This window comes from Marmota marmota, unplaced genomic scaffold (genome assembly GCF_001458135.2).
Source record: "Marmota marmota marmota unplaced genomic scaffold, marMar, whole genome shotgun sequence".
NCBI lineage: Eukaryota > Metazoa > Chordata > Mammalia > Rodentia > Sciuridae > Marmota > Marmota marmota.
The window spans coordinates 2,582,889-2,590,578 of record NW_025999944.1 but is presented as its reverse complement, the minus strand read 5'-3'; the positions used below and the strand labels follow the sequence as shown (position 1 = coordinate 2,590,578).

At 46.4% G+C, this 7,690-nt stretch overlaps 1 long non-coding RNA gene and 1 other non-coding gene across 2 annotated transcripts; one reads left to right on the top strand and one right to left on the bottom strand.

The window, feature by feature from the left end:
• Positions 1-1,786: 1,786 nt before the first annotated feature.
• Positions 1,787-7,649, bottom strand: LOC125616383. The gene is made up of 3 exons (XR_007347011.1): positions 5,806-7,649; positions 5,526-5,666; positions 1,787-2,098 (listed from the first exon to the last, which is right to left on the bottom strand). It is a non-coding gene; the product is annotated as an uncharacterized LOC125616383 (long non-coding RNA).
• Positions 5,708-5,780, top strand: Trnas-cga. Its single transcript has one exon. It is a non-coding gene; the product is annotated as a tRNA-Ser (tRNA).
• Positions 7,650-7,690: the final 41 nt, after the last annotated feature.

Genomic DNA, 7,690 nt, shown 5'->3' with positions numbered 1-7,690 from the left:
TGACCAGCTTATTTCTTTCCAGGTTGCCTGGGATTGGGGCTCATGTCAGCACTTTCTCTTGAGGACTGAACCCTACTTACTGCAGGGATAGAACACTTTCTGCTTGTCCATTTATCTTGGGTCAATCATGTGGGTTGTTTCTACCTTCTGGCTCTTGTGAATAATGCTTCTTTGACTGTAGTGGTAGGGTGCTTTAAAGATATACGTGTTTAAAAACAAAAGTTTGGAGTCAATACAAGCAAATATGAATAGCAGTTATCTCTGAGAGTTAACTCCAGATGATCTCTTACTTACATTTGTATGTTTTTTGTGCTGTTTTTTTTTTTTATTTTTGTGTAGTTGTAGAGGGACAGAATGTCTTTATTTGTTTATTTTTATGTGATGCTAAGGATCGAACCCAGTGCCTTATACATGCTAGGCTGTGCTGACTAAATTAAAAACAAACAAACAAACAACAACCAAAACAAACAGACATTGTTTGTATACTCAGGAAAAAAAAATTCTCATTTGGGAGAACATACCATTTCCTGTTCCATAAAGGATCTTTCCAGCTCAGGAAGTTATTAGGACATCTATGTGGTATAACACTTGTTCATTCAGCAAATATTCCAGGATGAGAGACTATTTTATTGCTTGCAAAGACTACATCTTGAAAGCTCTCTCATCTAACCTTAACATTTTTCAAAGTTTCACTATATAAATATTACCAGCATGAAATACATATTTTAAAATAAGGGAAAAAAATCACTGCATTGATGTTTTTTTCCCTTGTCCCCCACCAGTCCACACCTGTGATGATCTTATGCAGTTGTAATCATCCGAACTTCCTTTTTACTACCCTCTCCTGAATCTGTCATTCATTTATTTTAAACCATAAGGAATCTTTTCACATTTGCTTTGTCTTCATCCAAAGTGCATTTCTTGAGCTTCCAGGGTCCCGGCGTGTCACAGACAGGATCCAGTCTCAGTCTTGGCTGGGTGTGCAACCCCAGCACAGTGCCTGGCACCGGGAGGCCTCCGTGCGTGTGTGTGGAAGCATGGACAAGGGCAGTCTGCGGGAGTGTAGACACGCATGGGGCTATGGAATGCAAAAAAAGAGCATTTCTACCCCAACCCTGAGCCCTAACTCAGAGCCCTCTAGTGCCTTTGTCTCCAAGCAGCAGGGAACTCAAGCAGAAAATTCGCCATTAATGGTTCAATAAAACATTCAGGTCCTGGATGTAGCCCCGGCAGAGGCCGTGCGGCAGCCTGGAATACAGATGTGTTTTCTCAGGAGGGAGCTCAGTTCTCATTCAGTCTTCTCTGTCGTTAGGGTAGGAGCCTCACCTCCTGGGGTTGGGGCTGGGTAGCTACAGCCTTGGTGGGCAAAGTGACAGGAAGAGGCAGGGCAGAGTTTTGACAAGTGCCAGCCACCCTGGAAAAGCTCCTCTCCCAGAGCTCAGCACTAGGTTGTGCACCAGAGGTTAATCACCTACCTTTCCCTCCGAGAAACAATTCCATTATCTAAACGGACCATGTGGTCTCAGATGGTTTTTAGGGCTGTTCTTTTGTGTTTCAGTGAGATGCATTTGGCAAATAATTGCAATGGCACCAGCTCACATGGGTGCTCAGCAAATGATCTTTTGACTCTAATGATGGTAGACATAACTGTGTGCATGCACACTGTCTGTATGTCCAAGTCGGTGTGTCCAGACAGCCCGCAGAGGCTGCAGTGGGGAGAGGCCGTGGAGGAGGGAGGCCACAACAAGTGTTAGGCAGTCTTTTAATTGATGCAGAAAAGCAGAACTTAGCGATTCATTGTTTTATTTTGCAAAGAACCAAAACTACTTTCTGTCCCAAAAAGGAAAAGAAAAAATCTATTTTGTGTTTTCCTCTTCCAGAACCACAAAATAGCTTTGGGAAGATAGTCATCTCACATGAACAACAACAGTTTCGTGAAATGGCATTCTACCCGCGTTAAGCCAACAGTTTGATGTGAGGCAGGGGAGACGGGGTTGGAAGGGGCCCTTTTCCACTTCAGCACAGGTTCCTGCTGGAGCTGGCTGTCACGACTCCCGCAGTGGTGGCGACAAAGAGTTTGGAGACGAGATTTCCTGATCTAGAAACAGGAAATGTCAAGAGATTAAGATTTTCATGTGACACTATTTGCTGAAAAAATAGAAGGCGTTCATTGTGGGGCTTGACTGTTTGTACATCTGTTTGCAGCTGGATTCTGAGGCTGCAGTCAGCCAGACAGAACCAGCCACAATCAGATGAACACCCACAGGCACGCGCCTGCCATCTCCAGTCAATAAGTACTCCTAAAATGCAGCCACGCATCACTGCCCTGCGCAAAAACACACGCGTCTTCCCACAGCCTGAGGAAAACACTGAGGCCACCCTTCCGGCCCCCTGCCATCTTACCCAACCTGCACCCCTCACTCCTTCCACAATGCCTCTGCCATGCCAGCTCACCTGGCCTGTTCACCGTCTCGTCCCTTCCCCCATCTCTGCCTACCCAGATCCGCTTGTTCTCTGAGACCCTTCTGACATCGTCCCTGTCCCCCAAGCCTTTCTGCCATCCCAGCCACAGGAGATGCACTGCCTCTCAATGCCGAGGGTCTTTCACTCGCACTGAACCTGCCTTCTACTGTTTCCTTCTGGCTGTTCACCTTCCAAGCCTCACCCAGAGCTCTTTGACTGTGGGATTTTTTCATTATATTTTATTGAATCCCCTGCCTATCTATATACTGGGCCTTTTGCACGTCAGCAAATATCCCATGCCCAATCGATACATGTGAGACTGATTGACTCCAATGTACTTGGTACTGGGCTCTGTTGCAAGGGAGTTAGAGAGAATCTGAGTTGCTTTCCTCCAGGGGTTTCCAATCTTCCTGGACAGGACAGATGTGAGACCAGCAGAAGACAGCAGGAGGTACGCTGTGCAGACTGTGTTGAGAGCCACAGCCGAAGGGACCCCAGCAAACTTCCAGCTGCCGGCTGATGATTGGCTCACAGCGGCCCCAGCAACATCTAGCTGATTGGCTCCTCGGCCCCAGCAACATCTAGCTGATTGGCTCCTCTGCGGTGATGCTCATTGGGCTGTTTCCCTGCCCTTTCAGACCACGGAGCTGCTCATTGGGGGACTTTTTTGGCTCCGCCCACGTGACCCAGCCAATCGGCCTCAAGAGCAGGAGGATTGTGGGAGGTGGAGAGAAGCTTGTGGGGGGAGAGAGAGGCTTGTGGAAAGTCGGTGGTGGCAGTTGAGGCTCTGAGGGTTTTTCCTGAGAGGCTGTTTTGTTTGGCGTGTGTGGTTCTAAAAATAAAGTTAGTTTCTTTTGACAAGTGGCTCCTGATTGTGCCCAGCCAGACTGCGGCAGACTGCAAATCTGCAAATAAGCAGTTGTCCCAAGAGGTCTTCCAGAAAAGTGCTGAGAGTTCAAGAAGGAAAAGTCCATTTTTTTTACCTTTATTTTATTTACTGATTTTTATGTGGTGCCGGGGATCAAACCCAGTGCTTCATATATGCTAGGCAGGCGTTCTACCACTGAGCCACAACCCCAGCGCCCCACCTGGCAAAAAAAGTCCAACTTTTAATTGGTTAAAAGAGGTGGTTGTTCTTGAGAAGGACTTGAGAGGTATTTTGTATTTGTCTGGGATTTTTGTAGTTTTCAAAGCTCCTTCATTGACATTAACTGAATATAAATTCTCACAACACTATTGTTTGGTATTCCTATGCCCGTTTTTACTTTTTTATATTTATTTATTTAGATACTGGGCATTGAACCTAGTGAGTTTACACTGAGCTATATTCTCAGTACTTTTTATTTTTTTATTTTGATACAGGGTCTCGATAAGTTGCTTAGGGCCTCATTAAATTGCTGAGACTGGCCTTGAACTTGCAATCCTCCTGCCTCAGCTTGGGATTACAGGTGTGCACCACCTTGCCTGGCCTTATGCCCACTTTTTAAAATAAGACTCTAAGTCCCTGGAAGCAGGAGTGATTTGGCCAAAGTCCTGGTAGCTGGTAAGGGGTAAGCCAGGATTCAAACGCTGGCCTTTGGAGCTCAGATCCTGTGGTCTCTACCGGGAGCCTGCTTCCTTCCAGTGTTCAGTCTCTGCCTTTAAACTAAATTTTACAGCAAGGTATTGAAGCAAAATAAAAAGACCATTTAAAAATATTGGGCAGGTTGCTGTATGCAGAGTAGATCGAAGAAAGGGAGAGTGCACAGCTCACCAGGTGCTCTGCTGACAATGAGGATGAATTGATTACATTTGACAGCATCCACACATCAAGGATGAGGGAAAGAGCTAGAAGGAGAATGGCTTAGGTTAAGAGACTATAAGCTCAAGCTGTGAGAAAGTTATTGCTGGTGCTGGACGCTTGGACAGGGCCGGCCTGCAGGGACATGACAATACCCTGTGAACATCAAGATGGCATTGAGTACCGGAGTCCCAGAGGAGGCCAAGAGAGACCTCCCGGGAGCAGAGTCATGAACACACAAGAGCTCACATGTGCAACCTGTGACTCAGCAGAGGGGCTAGCAGAAGCGGGTATGTGCACTGGGAGGAGCATATGCATATTTCTGGAAGTTTATGGAATGTAAGAATATCAGAGCCAGTTCCCCAGCACTCGGATCAACCGCACCATCCTACAAAACTTTCCAAGAACATGATCTGGCTTCTGAAGTATCTGGATGCCTCTTACTCTGCGCACAGCATTTCCTAACCACCTACTATCAGGATACAGCTCCTCATAGTGATAGAAGGCTTAGACGTCTCCATGGGGCTGCGTGAAATGAACACACTGTGATATGACCAGGCAGGGACACATGGTCAGCTTATCATCTGTGAAACTAACACCTGGGTTTGAGACCAGAGGGTGCAAGAAACATACTGTGACCATTTTTCAGCCAATGTCCCAGAGTGACCCCTTGTTCCCTCTCTGGGGTTGTATCCCCACTATCTGATGGGCCCAGTTTCATCTTCCTCTTTAGAGACGAACTTGACCCCTTCCCCAAGTCCCTATGCTGAAGCCCTGCCCCTAGTACCTTACAATGTGACTGTCTTTGGAGACAGGGCTTTTGAAGAAGGAGTTAAAAGCAAATGAGACCATTAAGATGGGCCCTAATCCAATATGACTTGTGTTCTTATGAAAAAGAAAAGACTTAGGCACAGACACACAGAGAGATGACCGCGTGAGGACACAGGTCATCTACCAGGCAAGGAGAGAGGCTTCAGAGCAAACCAACCTTGACCTTGGACATGTGCCCTCCAGGATGGTGAGACAATAAATGTCAATGGTCAAAGCCACCCAGCCTGCTACCTCCCTATGACAGCCCAAGCGGACTAATCCCTCCACCTGCCAGTATCAATGCCAACCTGCCACTTTTCTGCATCAGAACCTGCAATTTGTCCTCAGCATCTTAGCATTTTGTTCAAAAAAGATAAACATCGTGTCATCTTTCCTCACTTGAACTTCTCCTTCACCTCCAGTCTAATCTACGATGAGCACCTTATTGTATACCGTCTGGTTCTCTGATCACCTGGGCCACTGCGGTATAACCTGTGCTGGCCTCCATTCACTAGCATATCTCTCGTCACCAAGACCGGCCTCTCCAGCGTAAGGACTCCTTCTGTTCTCACAGCACCCCTTCTCAGCTGGACACTGGGGTCATAAGTCGTACCTGTGCAAAAGAAACACTGGCTCTTTACATTGAAATGGGTTGGGGATATAGCCCAGTTGGTAGAGTGCTTGCCTCGAATGCACAAGGCCCTGGGTTCAAACCCCAGTACCACCACCAAAAAAAAAAAAAATGTACTCACCCAACTCTTCACCTTAAACCTTGCTCTTATGTCCTCTCATTCCAATAAGAACAGCCACCATTAAAAAAACAGAAAAAGCATCAAGTGGTGGCAAAGATACACCACGGAAATTAGTACAGACATTATGGCAAACAGTATTGAGGTTTCTTAAAAAAATAAAAATAGAATGACCATGTGATCCACAATCCCATTACAATGGTTATCAATTCAAAGGAATTAAAATCAGGAAGTGTGTTTATCACAGCAGCCAAGATATGGAATGCATGCAAGTGGCCATGGACAGATGGATGGATAGAAATGCTTGATGTATATATGATAGAATATTATTCAACCCTAAAGAGTGCAATTCTGTCATTTGCAGCAATGTGGATGGACAGGAGGACATTGTGTTAAGTGAAATAAGCCAAGCAAAGAAAGTCAAATCCTGCATGTTCTCACTCATATGTGGAAGCTAAACAAGTTGCTCTCACAGAAGCAGAGAGTAGAATAAAAATTACAGAGGCTAGGGAGGTGGGGGTTGGGGACGGAGAGGGCTGGTCAACAGCTACGAAAACAGTTCGAGGGGAGGGTTAAGCTCTAGAGTTCTGCAGCACAAGGGTGACTATAGTTAAAAAAAAAATTACTGTGAATTTTAAATTAGAAGAGAATATTCCCAGCACAAAGGAAGGCTGTTTGAAGTGATGGGAAAGCTAATCACCCTGAGCCAGTCATTTCCCATTGGATATGTGTATTAAAACATCACGCCATACCCCATAAATACATAGTTATTAAGTATCAATTTTTTAAAAACAATCTACCTCTTATTGATCACTGAATTCCTCTTGCTGTCAGTCGTCCAAAAGCCCACCCATATTTTGATGCAAAGTTGGGAAATGTGTCCCTGTATATTCTTGCCATTTGTGTTCCAACTTAAAAATGTTTTTAAATGTGAAGAGTGTTGTCCTCTTTGGAAATAAGAAGCAGCGTTTCCGGCTGGGACTCTTCTACTCTGGTTACTAAGGAGACCGGTTGGATGTAGGAGCCGTAATTAATAAGTAAATCAAGGCCTCCTGGACCTGGGAGTGAGATGCTCCTTGCCTCGAGAGGGAAAATCGCAGGGTAGGTGGAGAGCGTGGAGTTCCACGTGGGAGCCGGGCCTGGCTGCCTTCTCCCCTGGCATAGCCTCCCTGGAGATGCCTGAGGACCGTACTAAGACCCTGCTCCTTCTCCTCCAAGTGCACCTGTGGAAACTGATGGGGTCACACTCTGTCCCCCAGCATGGGCCTTTCTGTTGCAAGAGGAAGACAGGCTGCTGTGGGCAAGAGTGAACCTCTGCCCCCTCAGAATAAATCCGATAGTATGACCTTCCCGCCAACTATTTTAACAAGTGCATCTTGTCAAAGAGCAGAGAGCAGCTGGCCCCTCCCTGACCAGTAAACAAGCCAAAGGGAAGCTCCCGGTCTCCAGGCACTCAAGGTCTTTCCAGGATCCCAAGGTTCTGGCCCTTTCTAGTATTCTAGAAGCACATGCTTTCCTGTGGGGCAGGTTCCGGCATCCTCACCCGGGGCTCAACGCCTTTCCCCTCTCTGTCACAGGACACCGCCTGGCACGAGATCCGCCTCAGCACTTCCAGACCACCAAGTTCCATTCCTCCATTTAGTGAGCAAGGAAAGAAATGGCTTCTCACTCTTGCTTTTTCTTTCCCTCAACTGCAAGGGTAGAAAATCAGTTACTACCAAACATCCCAGGGATGACAGGTATGTCAAGGACATCGTGTAGGATGATGCTCCCTTGACGGGACAGAAAATCCAAATGAGTAGCTTAAACAAAAACATGGAAGGTTGAAGTGTTTGTTTTTAGATTTTGTGCCGGCGGGGGGGGGGGATGGGGGGGTTTGGTTTGTTTG